This window comes from Motacilla alba, chromosome 2, assembly GCF_015832195.1.
Source record: "Motacilla alba alba isolate MOTALB_02 chromosome 2, Motacilla_alba_V1.0_pri, whole genome shotgun sequence".
NCBI classification, from domain to species: domain Eukaryota; kingdom Metazoa; phylum Chordata; class Aves; order Passeriformes; family Motacillidae; genus Motacilla; species Motacilla alba.
The window spans coordinates 30,657,603-30,672,120 of record NC_052017.1 but is presented as its reverse complement, the minus strand read 5'-3'; the positions used below and the strand labels follow the sequence as shown (position 1 = coordinate 30,672,120).

General features: G+C 39.3%; 1 protein-coding gene across 1 annotated transcript in view; it reads right to left on the bottom strand.

The window, feature by feature from the left end:
* The window catches only part of ABCB5 (ATP binding cassette subfamily B member 5), a 57,280-nt gene extending 48,904 nt beyond the window's left edge, over window positions 1–8,376 (bottom strand). The window contains exon 1 of the mRNA XM_038127740.1: window positions 8,253–8,376. The gene's annotated coding sequence lies outside the window, so the exon portion shown is untranslated. The remainder of the gene's footprint in view (window positions 1–8,252) is intronic.
* Window positions 8,377–14,518: the final 6,142 nt, after the last annotated feature.

Below are 14,518 nucleotides of genomic sequence, written 5' to 3'. Positions count from 1 at the left end.
AAAGGCATAAAGAAGAGGAAGACAGCTGAAGGCTGTGGAGGAGTTTTCACAGGTCTCAGAGAAAAATGTTTGTTAGAAGCAGATTTTACTGTGGGGTTACATGAACTTTGAATACAACAAATACTTTGGCAAAGGGAAAGCAGAAAAAAATGCAGTTAGATCTTTCTAAAATTAATAAATTTTATTGATTAGACAATTGGTATCTTATGTAGAGGGAGATGTATTAATTCCAGTGTACCTGCCATTCCTTAATGCATTTGCTTACTGCATGAAGAAATGCAAGTAAAACTGAAGCAAGTTTGCAGAAATAGTATGACACAAACACTGGCCAAGGACAGAGGATCAGCATGAATCTTTGTCAAAAGGAAAAATATCTAATGTGAAGTGAAAATATTCTCCAGGATCTCTTTTGCTTTGTGGAGGAGGCTGTTCCCCAAAACTGTTATCCTGCCCTAAACAGAGCAGGTTTGCAAATTGACTCAACACAAGGCTGACTTTGCATCTCACAAAGTTTGGGTAAATATTTCTCTGCTGCTCAGAAACTTTCTTATGCTTCCAGATCCTTTTCCAGGTGGATCTTATGCTCCAAAGCAAAATTATTACAGATAAGAGTGACTTTAGCTGTAATTTGTACCAGCAGTTATTGGATGCACTGTGACAGACGTGAACATAAGTGCTACTTAGAAATTCAATCCCCTCCTGATCCAGTTTACTGCATTAAATGAGGTGGACTTAATATGTAAATGAAACAGAATGGCTTTTTAGGTAAGCTTGAAGCTCATGTAGTTGACTTCAAGAAGAGCAAGGCTGCATGCCTTTTTCTTTCCCACATATGCAGTTTACCTAATTTTTGTCCATAAGCTGTTACTGTTAATCAGCTTTAGTGTATTTATCTGTTTCAATATATCAACCAAAAATAATACAATATTCATTTGCCCTCAGGGAAACAAAGCAGAACCAAACATTCATATAAAGCATTAAGCCATGATTTGCTTCATTTACTGTGTGCAGTTCCTGCCTAGTGGAACATTTGTTTCTTAGTATTTCATGCTCTGCTCGGCAGGTTAATCACATGAGACCTCACTGGCACTGCAAAAATCATAAGGCTCTCTAACTTTGTATTTATTATACGTTTAATACCTGAAAGAAGATAAAAAATGTGGAAAACAGACTCCAGGGTGTAAGTCACGTGATGGGAAGATGGCCAATTCAGATAACTTGCAGACACACTGCGCATTTTCAGGAAACTAAAAATATTCATATCCAAGGAATGGGAAAAAGCCCAACCCCAAACAAATCAAAACCAAACCCCCAGAAATATTAAAGCAGATAATGCTTTTCCTGAAAGTAACCTATTTACTGCTGTTATCTTTACTGAAATAGTGATTTCCTTCTGATGCACCAATGAAATGTTAGATAATGGTACTGGATGACACAAAAGAATGTGTTTGGGTTTACCCCAAACTTAGCATCCAGTGTTTTTGGAGGTTTGCTCAAGTTGGCTCTGTTCTTAGCAAAGTTTATCTTTTGCATCTGCTTATCTCAAACCTGAAAAACCCATCTGGGACTGCAAGTATAAAAGCCAAAATACTGTTGGAAAAATTTTGATTTTAGTATTTCTAAATCACTGAGCAGAGTTAACTCTCTGAAGAAAGATTGTTTTGGAGAAGTGTAGACTCTGTTTTCAACCTGATGATGTCCATTTACAAGTGCTTTCCAGCTTTCACTACAGCTCAGGGTAAATGTTGGTAATAGTATTTCAGAGAGATTTTTCCTTGTGGCAACAGTAATAGAAGTGAAACAGAAAAATATGGAATAATCCTAAGAAAAAGAAGGTCTTCCTTCACAATTTAAATGATCCAAGATTCTAAAGTCCCTTGAATAGTACATTTCAGCCAAATCCCAATGTCTCCTACAATATCAGAGAAAAACCTGTTGAACCTACTTGAACCAACTTGCACCTGCAGAGTGGTCCAGCTGACAGAAGTTGAGGTATTAGAGGATACTGAGCTCTGTGTGATTAATTAATGAGTATGAGGTTATTAATACAGTGGAAAACATTCTATTAGGTAATGAGCATACATGAAAATTTCATAAGTACTTTGTCATATTTGGACTGACACTTCTGTAAATGATTTTTTTTTTTTTTGGGCAGTTTGTAAAAAGGCAGACCACATAACACAGAAACCCTCTAGAAAGCTAGTACCAGGAAGAGGAGGGCATTACAGCTGAAGGAAAAAGGAGTGGAACACTGCTGGTGTGCAGAGAGAAGAGCTGCAGAGTGTCAGGAGTGATGGCTGGTGGTCTGTGTGGCAGCTCCCTTGGGGCTGCCTTTCCAAATGAGTGGTTTTCTCAGGTTTTGCTTTTCCCATTGCAGGCAAAGAATGCTTGGGATGCTTCACTTCATCTATATGTAACTTGAGCAGTTCCAAATACACACTTCATAGATTTTTTGTTGCACTTCTGAAAGTACATCAAAATGACAAAAAATAAACAAACCACCAAAACCCATATTTGATGGCTGTCATGCCTTGCTTAGCTTGAGATAATGTTTACTCCATGCTATCTGATCAGCACTAAATGAGGAAAAAAAGTACAGCCTGCTTTTAATTAGGCATTACAGTATGAAAGTATGTAAATAAAGAAGCTATCACTTACTCAAAATAGTTTGTCTAATACCAACTCAAAGGCCTGCTGGGGATCCCCATAAATACAAGGGGAGAAAGAAGGCTTCCTATAATAGAAGCCTTATCTTTCCATGTTGAGTAAAGAACTCCAGATGGGCAGATAAAGTATTAAGTAAAGCCCAGAAACTAGATTTTCACATTGATTGAATTTTGGCCTGTAAAAACGGATAAAGTAATTAACTGAAAAAGACTATGGAGTGTATGCAGAAATAGTGTAGCTTTCATTAAGTAACAGATAAGTAAAATGGAAAAAAAAGTGGAGGCTCTAAGAGGGGAAAATTGTCCAAATATTGGGGAAGGTATAGAAAACAAACACATTTTCAATCAGGATTTCTAGTGCTGTACATTTATACAGCCCATTGCAATAAATGGAAAGCGTGAACTGAAAAGATTAATGGGATTACAAAACCAAATTAAATTTATCACTCATCCTGAATGGCTTATACTTCTGTCTTGAATAAATATCTGTGGCCTATGTTTGAAGCCTGGAATTTTCCCAAAGCATTCCAGCTCCTCCAAACCATGACAGGACTTGTTCTCTTTGATGAAGCTGGTTAGAAAGCAAATTGTGCAGCTGAACAGCCAGCCTTGTGCTATCTCTCTCAGGTTTGGACCTTTGCTGTGGATCACTGAGGTCTTGGAGCCTGATTATTGCTCTGGACTCTGCTGATTGAACTTAAAATACAAATGCAGACATTGGAAGCAAAGGATAGCCTGTAGGGCTGTGCCTTCCTGTAGTGACAGGGCACAGCTGGAGATACTGGTACTGGACAGGAGCTGTGAGGTGTGGTTCACACACTCCCCTTACTTGCAGGGACAGCTAGAGCAGATCCCAAAACTGAGAGACGGTTTTCAAATTGAAAACAATTCTTCTCTTGCATAGAAAAATGCAGCTTCCTGCTGACCAAACCAGTTTGTAGGCTTTAAGCAAATCTTACCTACTTCTGATCAAAGATATTCAAATGGAAAGGAGTTCCACCACTGGCATTCAGTCTATAACATCTTATTCAAAACCTGCCCAATCATTCTGGAGAGCAAGGCTGGGAGTCAATTAATTATTGAATAAGGCACTTGGTGAGTAAGAAGAACTCTCAATGAAAACAGATTGTTGTGTTTTGGGTTTTTTCCCAAGTGCCTATTAAGTGATGGCATCTGGGTTGTGAGCATTTTCAAACATCACCTTATACTTGGGAGCAGACACATTTTAAAAATTGTCTTTGGTACATTCAAGTGCATTTTGAGGCACAGCAGACTGTAATGACTGGTGTGAATGCCTGGATTTTCCTTTAGTGCTCATAAATTCAGTGACAGCAGGGAAGGAGAGCATGCAGAGCAGGTCTTCCAGTCCTGCTACAGAGCAACCTACCTTCAACTGTGGAAATATCTGCAAGAAGCTTAAATGGTATGAGGATAAGTTGCACATCTGCTTGCTCTCAGCATTTAATCCATCCTGAGGCAGAGACATACCTATTCACTGCCAGCAAAGCCACGTCCCCACAGCTGCCCTTAGCCTTGCCTCTCACAACTCCATTGCTGTCTTGCCCTAATTTCTTTATTTTCTCTCCCGAAAATTAATCACTTTCTTTTCCTACCCTGTGTTAACAGATTATTTTATACAGCTTCACAAATTGCATCTAACATGAAAAGTCTGCATTTTGGTCAGAGCATCTTTGTGCCTCTTTAATAGAAGTAAAGAAAATGTAGTAACAGAACTCCACTGTTCCCAGAAAAAGAAAACTGGAAGGAGCAGCATTCAGTCTGATGCTGCTGGTTCCCAGATCCTGTCAACAAACACTCAGCAAAAACCTTTGCTCTAGTTTTTAGAAAGAAATTAACACCACACATTAAAAGATAATAGAAAAAGTAAATGAATAACCAATTGAGTCACTACGAGGTCCCAAGTCTTTGGTTTTACCTCAGAGAAATCTGGGAAGGGTTCTATGCCTATTTGGTTTTACAAAAGGAATTTTGAATTAAAAATTGCCTCAGAACTTGCACAGTCAAAATTTACAGGGAGCAAAGTTTTGTTCAGCCTGTTTCTGCACATGCATTTTTTGCTAGTGACATGGCAGCAGGTCCAAGAGACCACAGAAAAACTGAGCCCATAATGCTACTCTAACATCAAGTTTTGCTCTGTACTGATGTTATGATGGTCAGGTCTAGCAAATTTACTGAGGCCAGTTAGAATTTACAGCATCAGGGTGAAATATCTATCTGGGCAGAAGAGCTCCCAATGATTTGTAAGCATATTGCAAGAGAGGGGACTGCATAGCTGTGTGATGACAATGTTTGTCTTTCATTCAACACTTTGTCTTTTTCAAAACATTTGTTCAAAAATGTATGTATACCTTTATTCAAAGCATTTTTTTAAATTCACTTGATTCTTGGTGAAAATTAATTCACTCAGGAATTCCTACAGTGAGGTGTGCTAAACAGGTGTGATAAAACTTGTGTTTGCTCCTTTGTGACGTTCCTGTTTCTATTCCATAGATGTCATCAGATAAACTTCATATTTTTGCCCCTCATCTTCACATTGTATAACTGTATGACACTCAGTGTTTTGTGCCAATCCAAAGTAAAGCACTCTGGTGTCTTTAAGCATACTTACACAAAAAGGCCTTCTTTTCAAATTGCTCTGCTACTGCCTCAACACAGCCTTAGCATTCTGTATGTGATGTGATGTTTGTAGGGTGCAGGGTATTTTCTCCCCTGGCTCACACAGCTGCATGTGCTGGCACACACCTGCCCCACACCTGGGCTCTTCCTGGATGACCATAGCAGCCCTGCCCTCACATTACTCATTTGAGTGTGGTGACCTTTGTGGTGAGTCATGCCCAAACAGAACAGAGCTATTCCCATAAACCCTTCCCATAAAAGCTGTATGGAGTGGTGTTCTGGTTTAGGAATGGTATTCCCAAATTTAGTGCTCCTGCCAAGCCTCTCCAAACCACGTTCTGCTCACTTGCATTACCATCCCCTATTCTATAGCATTTACATCTTGCCCAGATCCTACATCTCCCACGTATATATATATATATATATATATATATATATATATATATATTTATATTTATCTGTATATCTATTTATCAATATATCTATATATTTATATCTATCTATCTATATCTATATATCTATCTATCTATCTATCTATATTTTTATATATTTAAGCATGGGCATAATTTCCACAGTCAATGTCTGTCCCTCCAAGATGACTGTTGAGTTCATTTAGTCCTAGCTGTGGGCTCTGTCCATCCTAGCTGTCTTCCACTGCAGGATGCAGGAGTGCTGGTGTGCTGTCAGGTGGCTGCAAGCCCCGTAAGGACTTCATGGATGATGTACCTGGAGCAGTCCATACTTTCTGTCCTTGGTCATTATGGCTTAGAATGGCAGTGTCATTCAGCAACCAGTATTATACAATTTAACATTGCAAATATTTTTTACCCAAAAATCAAATCCTTTTGAGGTAAACATCATATTTCCCTGTCCATCTGCATTACCCACCAAATGCACCCAGGTCCCTGAACAAAAACAATCCCACAGATGTGTTTGTCTTTGAGGCAGGACTAATCCCCTAACACGTTCCTCATATGAACTACAGAGACTTCATTCCCTTCTCTGGTATGTGGAGGCTGTCATTGGGCAGGACCATTTCAGTCGGTGGGTGGCCCTCACTAAATGTAGGACCCAGTGTTTGAAGGTGCACCCCTCATTGCTTTCAATGTTGTTTTTAACAGTCCATCGCACCATTCAATTTTCCCAGGGCTGGTGCATGGTAGGCAATATGATACCCCCACTCTAAACCTGGCCCAGGTGCTCTCTGGCCCAGATGTCTGTGAGGCTGCTTTTGCAATGAGTCCTGTTGTCTGACTCAAGCTCCTTCAGAGGTGCCATGTGGCCACAGGACTTGCTTTTCAAAGCCCAGGATGATGTTCCAGGCAGTGGTGTGAGGCTCAGGGTGCATCTCCATCCATCCAGTGGTTGCTTCTACCATTGTAAGCTCCCAGCACTTGCCTTGGCAGATTTGTAGGAGTGTGATGTCATCAATCAGGCAAGCCTCACAGTATTTGTATTTTAGCTACTGTCCACTATATCACAGAGGCCTTACCAATTCCAAATAAGGCTGTCGTGGTTTAGGAATGTTATTCCCCAACTTAGTGTTTCCACCAAAACACTCCAAAGCATATGTCACTCACTCAATCCCCTCTCTCCCCTCTCCCTCCCCGGTGGTGGGGTAGAGAGGAGAACTGGAGGCATAAAAGGTGAAGATTACTGGCTGAGATATGAACGATTTACTTGAAACAGCAATGAAAGAAAAAAAAAAAGAGTGACAATATTGATACAGAGAGCACAAGAGGCAAACAATTCACATGCGAATGCTCACCACATGTGACCCCCTACAACACATGACTGCACAATGCTACCTGACCTGAAAGGGACCCCTTTCTCTCACTCCTCATAGTGGCACGAGGTGTTATAAAAGAACCTCTCAGTCCTGGTCATGCTGCTCCTGGCTATGCCAAAAAATTTAGCCTGTCTTGGCCAGAACCAGGAAAAACAGCATCAAACGCCCTAAAACCAAACGAAAAGTCAAACCCAGCAAAGTAATAGCTTTTCGTCAAGTCAGCCAAAATTGGACAGAAATGAAGACTGGGAGATTTTAACGGGAGAAACTTTCTTAGAAGCCATGAAAATTACAGCAGTGCTGAAGCTACTTTGGTCTGTGATTTACACCATGTCTTGTTGCTATGAACATAGACTGAGGATTATCTGTTCCAATAAGATTTTATGTATTTTCTAACCATTTATAGTAACTTACCCTATTAAGTAGCTCTACCTGTAACTACATAATGTGCATTTATGACCAACTGTGGTTAAGTATGTATAAAAACCAGATCCTGAGCCAACAATTACACACCAGAGGTTGTCACGATCAGAAGAATGGTTTTGAAGAAAAATCTCCTTCCCTTGCCATAGGAAGGCCAGCACCGGATGTGGTGGGCAAAAGCTTGTGCATTTCAACACAATAAAGGTTTTAACAGTCCTCAGCTTGTCTACTTAATCATACTTCTTCCTTTCCAAAAGTTTTAGCAATGCTGCAGGTGTGCAAGAAGGCACTAAGTGATTGTGAAGCTCTGAAAAAAAGCTTCATTAATGATTAAGGGTAGGGAACCTATTACAAGCTAGCACTATCCTGAAGGTAGTCTCTTCACAGCATATCATATCATATCATATCATATCATATCATATCATATCATATCATATCATATCATATCATATTTTTAATCAGTAATCACAGCAACAGAAATATTTCTGGAGGAACAGGAATACTAGAAAGAAGTTGGAGAACTGTTGCATCTCCAAGACACTGCATCAGTACTGAAAGCAGGCAGTAACTGCTGATTGGGTCCTGATCTTTAAGCCAACATATTACTGAAAAATTTTAAAGTAAAACATTAATTTCTCTAGAAGTGAAAATGTATCTTAGAAAAGTCAACTGGAAAACACAGGAGGGAAATAATACATGGGATGACAATACTACCAATGGGGAAAAAGTCTGTTTACCTTGAGTGTAGATGGTGAGAAAAGATGAGTGAGCACAGATTATGAAGTAGCTGTGGATCTGGATATGAGCATGAAGCAGTGTGGCTCAAAGTAAACTTGTTGTGGAGTTCTGGTAGTTCATTTCTGATGCTGCCTCCCTGCCTGAAGTTTTAGGAATCAGAGTTGTAATTTGCACACATGCTCATTACTTGTGACTAATGAGACAGAACAAAGAGAGATTTGGCATCTTCCCCTGGGGGGTGACTGCTGTGACTGAGAGAAATTAATTATTGAGAATTATTTGTGTCAGAGTAGCTCACAAATACTACTGCTGCAGAAGAATTCATAGCTGGAAGAAGACAGAGAATCATCTCTGATGATTGCCTTTGACAAAGTTTCCTCATGAACTTGATAACATGGCAATTGCTCTTCATGATAAGTGGAAATGACCATTGCACACTGCCAATAAAGTGTCCTCAGAAGAGGTCAGGCATGGCTGTTATATCCTGTAATAGATAAGCCATAGATGGGAAAAATATAGCACCCTCAAAAAGATGAGCCTGCCTGCCTCATCACTGCTTTTGTGCATTAACATAGCAGACTCCGGAAGGTGGCCCAGGTGTATCAAAATGATCAGAGATTAGCTTTAAATGTGACAGAAGTTCATGCCTGTAGGGCCAAGAGCTCCCCAAGAACAAGTGGCATAGGCAGCCAAGCTTAAGGAGCCAAAAATAAATGGGAAAGGAGTGGAGTGGCTTAATAGAGAACCATGAAAATCAAGCACATAGGAATCTGAATGCAGTGAGTTATCTCAGGCTACACATACTCCAGTGAAATGAAAGCTCAGCCCAGTGAATGCCTCCTTGTTTGCAGGTCCAGCCTAGCTCTAACTTTGCTTAAACAGGGCAGGGTTAGGAGTCAGAGGGGTAATAATCACAGCCTTATCTCCTCCCTGCTGAGATTTGACTCAAAAAACTATGTCAACACTTTTAGCAAGAGGGTGAAAGTGGAAAAATATCCCTACCATAGCTTCCTTTCATTTGGCTTATTATTAACTACACGGCCAGGCTAAAACACTAATATTTTCTCTTGGTGCTAAATATGAGGATTGTTGTTTACACACTGCCTTAGGTCCTCTGTCCAGTAAAAATTATTCACTAGAAATTCATAAATGTTTCTTCAAGACAGTTCAAACTCTTTTTTTTCTCTCCTTCAATTGTGGTCATCACGGCAATGCTGATCTCATCCACAATTCTGTATCTGCACCTGGTCCCAACATCAGCTGGATTTGTAAGTGGGATTCATTCAGGAAGGGGGGCAGAGGTCTGCCCAGCAGACACACACTCAGTGGGAATGAAATAGTGACGACTGTCAGCACTTTCCTTCTTCCAAGGGCTGCAGAGCAGTGATTTTTTATCCGACTCAGAAGGCTGGGTCTTGTTCTTGCGGAAGATTTTTTTTCTCCAACATAAACCTTCAAAATTGTCATTTAGTCCCTTTAGACTTTTGGAGCTGAGAAGCTGAGAAAAATTTTGCTTGAGAAGGTCTTAGTTCTTCATCCCTCCTGATATTTTGATGCTGGGCTTTCTGGTTTTTTGATTCTTTGTTTCATTTTTAAACATTAGCTTTTTGTAACAATTTAGAAAAGACAAAACCAGCAAACAACCAACAGAGAACATCTGTGTTTAGCGGCTATTCATCTGTTTTCTGAGAACAGATCTATATACATTAGAAATTATATGATACAATACAATGGGCTGTATACTATATAACATAGCATAAGTCATCTATATGGTATATTTAATATAGTTTATATTACATGTATTATGGTCTCTATATATTTAATATATGTTACAATATATTTGATATAGTTTATTATATTATAATAATACTTTTATTATTTTCTCTCTCATTATGAAGAGCTAGTGATATCTAAAATAAAAGCAATAGCATGAGTCTCATTTCCAGGTGTGGTGGCACAGTGTGAATAAACACTGTTTCGCAAATGTGAACTTGTATGCATAAGGAACAAAGCATCTCCAGGAACATTTTCAAAAGTGACCAGTGAATTTGCTGCCTCATTTTTAAGAAGCCTCAAAAATGTTTGATTCTTACCAGTTGTTTTAAATTTCTCTTGGATTGGCCCTCTCAAAAGACAGCCTAAATTTGTAGATACTTTCTAAATTACAGGGCAAGATACAGTTTTGCTTAGATCTAAGGTTTTCCTTGTGGGAGAAGCTTCCTGTGTCTCTGTAGCAAAAGGATTGTCACTGTGTTAACTATTCTCTCATAACTCATCATGATGATGAGGTTATGGCACTGATGGGTGGTAATTCACATCCCTGAGAGGCAGGGCAGCATTGCAGATAGATTTCCTTGGAAGTCCTGGCACAGAGGAATTGCTGCTTGCATTCAAGAAATATGTTTGGAATGGCTTAACACTTGACAGAAAAGTTTGAGATTTAATGAGTCACTCCTGTGCTAGCAATGTGAAGAAGGAGAGTGGGGAGGACATGCCAGAATGGAGGATGGTTTGGCAGCTGTACCTGACAGAGAGAGCTTTGCATGGGATCACAACATGTGTTTGTGCTGCTCTTGGAAGGACTACACAGCTGGACTACATGAAGAGCTCAAGATCTAAAATCCTGCAATTAAACCCAAATGAAAATAAATGGTCAATCTATCTGCTAAAAAAGCACATTGCCATGGTCGGGAGAACACAGGGCACTTGTAAAAGAAGCAAGCTGTCACTCTGTGCTGGGACTGGGACCTGTCCTGTTCATGAGTTGTACCCACAGCATGAGGCCCCCACTCTATTTTAATGATGCACTTTTTCTCCTGGTGACAGTCTCCAGGATGTGCAACTCCTGTGCACAAGGTTAACATTTTAAGGGGATGACAAACAACTTGAGTAAGAAAAGAAACCAGAACAGTCCATCAGAATCTGTTTCTCTCCCATAACATAGCACTATGTGTAGCACCATACAGTTTTGAGACGTATTTTGCTTGCATTTTGCCTCCACGGAGGAGCTGCTTATTTTTTCTTTCCCGCCATCACAACCGACTTGGTAGGGAGAACTATGTTTGTTATAAATTCCCATTAGGTTGAACAAAGACACCAGTCTACTTGTCAGGGAACTCTCTTTGGCTTTATTGTATAATTGTCTAAGCTATGGCAACTAGCCGAGTCTTTAGTCTCAAAAGTGTTTTCTATCAAGCCCTTAACTTTTACAACACACTTTTACAACTTCAAAAAGCTCCCGACTTTGAAACAAACTTGAGTGCAATGTACAGGGTAGAATATGATAGTTGAAATTTGTCAAGACAAAAAAGAGAGCAGAGAAATAAAGATGAAAAAGAGAAAGAGAAGCAAGATCATCAGTCCTTAGATCCTGCGATGGTCTTGCTATGTGGATAGTCTGGATTGGAGTAGTGAGAATAAGAAAAAAAAAGAGGAAAAGGAGAAAGAGTGAGAGGGACTGATGCACTTCCTTTCATAGCTTTTCTGATGCAAGTCTCTCCTGTAAAACTGTTTTTTCCTCCCATTTCATCGCACACACTCAGACATAGTGTTTGCATCTGTGCAGTGAGCCCTTCTGAACTTTCCAGGAAGGGAGTCAGGGGAATGTAGTAGTGAGTCTCAAGATGGAAAAAGAAGTTGGCTCAGCAAAGTGCTGCCCCACCTCTGTGGGACCCTCAGTTCTGATGACAACATTCTTGTCGTAACAACAAGAATATTTGAGACAAAACACACCTACATCATACACGTTTATGCCTGGTCCTCCACACCCATGCACACAGTGTTGTGTTTGTCTGAAGTGCAGGCTTCATGCGGATGCCATAAGTCAATTTGCACAATGAAACTTTCCCCAAAACAGGCTTGTGGAGCACCAACAAAATGTAGTAATCAGGGAAATTCTTCTTCCTCTGAAGTGATCACAGTGGATTTTGGTTTGGAAATGATGACGTATTTTCAAGTTGTGACTCGTGACCACATTTTCTAATCTACTCAGTAGTTAGGCAACAAGGCCCAGATCTCACATGAGGCTCCAGAGAGCTGTTCTAGAAATTATTCTCAAGAGATGAGTGTGACATTGAAGAATGTAATCATACCATAGGATTATTTTGTAATATTGTCTGCCCCTTCTGAATTTTTCTTTCAAACTGTTACAGAGACGTTTCATGAACCAATTTATAAACTCAGTCACATCTGTTATTACAAAAAGTTACGTTGGAAATATCTGATTAAAGGTTCTGGCGTGCTCCATGGTCACAGGAGATAAACGCTATGGTTTTATTTGCTTTTTTTTGCCAATAGTTCATGATGTTTGATAATAGGGTGTGTAATAACCTGTAACTCTAACTGATCCGGAAGAATATATGGCACATCTAATTCCTCTTTTGGGCCTTCAGTTTAAATAATGTAGAAAAAAGAAGTTTTAAAATAATTAAAATTTTATTATCTATATAAATGGGGTACAGCAATGGAACATTGCATATTACAAGAATTACATATTATTTTGAGTAAGAAAAAAGAAATACCAAATGATCATGTGGAAGGAGAAGACATGAGTTAACCTAGCTAGCCACTGGATGGCACAATTGCTTTATTTAACTATTGCAAAACTGGGTTGTTTTTCCTTCAGATTTAATTAAATAAACAAATCAACCCAGATGCAAGGGAGTTATTTACAGTGTAATAAACCAAACGGGAAAACCATCATTCTCTAAGTAGGAAGTACAGATTATTACTGTGCAATTTAAGATATTCTGTTAACACCACTACTTTAATAGATCAACTAAAACAACTACATGAGCAATTTTCCCAATACTGGGCTTTGCTTTGTGTGCTGTTTATGCAGCTCCAGTGTCATCAAATTTGTGAATAAAAGAAAAAACAAGTAAAATGGGTGAAAATGTAAAATATAAAGGTCTATCAAATGAAATTTGGCTTCCTGATCAAAAACTTATTGTTTTAAAAATAAACTATAATTAATAGGCCTAAACACTGAAGTTTTGGAAGTGTCCCTATTTTCCCCATTGATCTTTTTGGACCCTCAAAAAGAGGTTATTCTGTTTCAAGGCCTGTTTCATGGTGTCAAGTGTACTGAAACTGCTTGATGCTTTTTCTGGCTGACATTCTTTGCATCCACACCTTTTTTCCTCCCTGGAGGAAAAATGAGAAGATGTCAATAATTCATAACACGGAAGTCCATGACATATGAATTTTACCTCCTGTGGGATATGTTCCTACTTACCCAAATAGTATTTCAAGAAAAAACCAATCATGTGGGACTGATATTCAACCTTGGAAGTACAGTAATAATACACAGCAACAGCAGCAGCAGCAACTTTTTGATAGACTTTACTGGCAGCCTATTGCTCTTATGGGACCTCTCCTTCCCAACTCCATCTTCAGCAGCAATTTTGGCTGGTTTCTCATGAGGAAATATAAACACAGCAAGAAAGAACTGCAAAGTGGGTGGGCACCATTGTTTGCCCAAATCAACCACAGGAAAAAAGCTTAAGAACTGCTGATTTAACTCTTGTGGTTTCCTAAAAAACAATAATAAAAAATAAAAGCAAGAGAAAGAGAGATTTGCACCGTCACTTAATTTTCAATTGGCCACTTGCCATTCATAACTTCTGAAAGATGAAATCAGCCTACAGTTCTTAAATGTAGAAATTTCTCCCACTTTGGTGTTTGGATAAAATGATACCTGGGGACACAAGATATGGGAACAACTGTGTTCCTCTACCCTTTCCAAAGGCTGGCTGTTGCTGGCCTGTTGGCACACCAACCTGCCAATGGGTATTTGCATTATTTCCAACCTTTGTCTGCCAACCAAATAAACAGGGAAATGAAGGAGTGTGCTAGGGTTATCAGGGAAAGATGCGGAGATTTCTGGTAGATTGAGAGCAACAAGATTTCATCATATGCACAACTAATGCTTTTTTTTTAATGCTTTTTTTTATGCACAACTAATGCTTTTTAAATGCTTTTTAATGCTGAAAAGCATAGTCAGATACCTAGTTTCAGACACACATCAAAAAAAGAGAAAATAAATAAGTAACGTTACCCTTGAAGGCTGTCAGAGCACAAAGCCACAATGGAAAGGCTGAGGCTAGCTCCAAGGGTTTGCATGTGGAAACCATGGCACGTGGCCAGTCCCAAATCCCAGGGACGCCTCTCTCACAGCAAAGCAAATTCTTTAATAGGCATAATTCAAAACCAGAAGAATAAATAGTATTTGTATGAATAGCTGACCAGTTCATCTGTAGAGGAG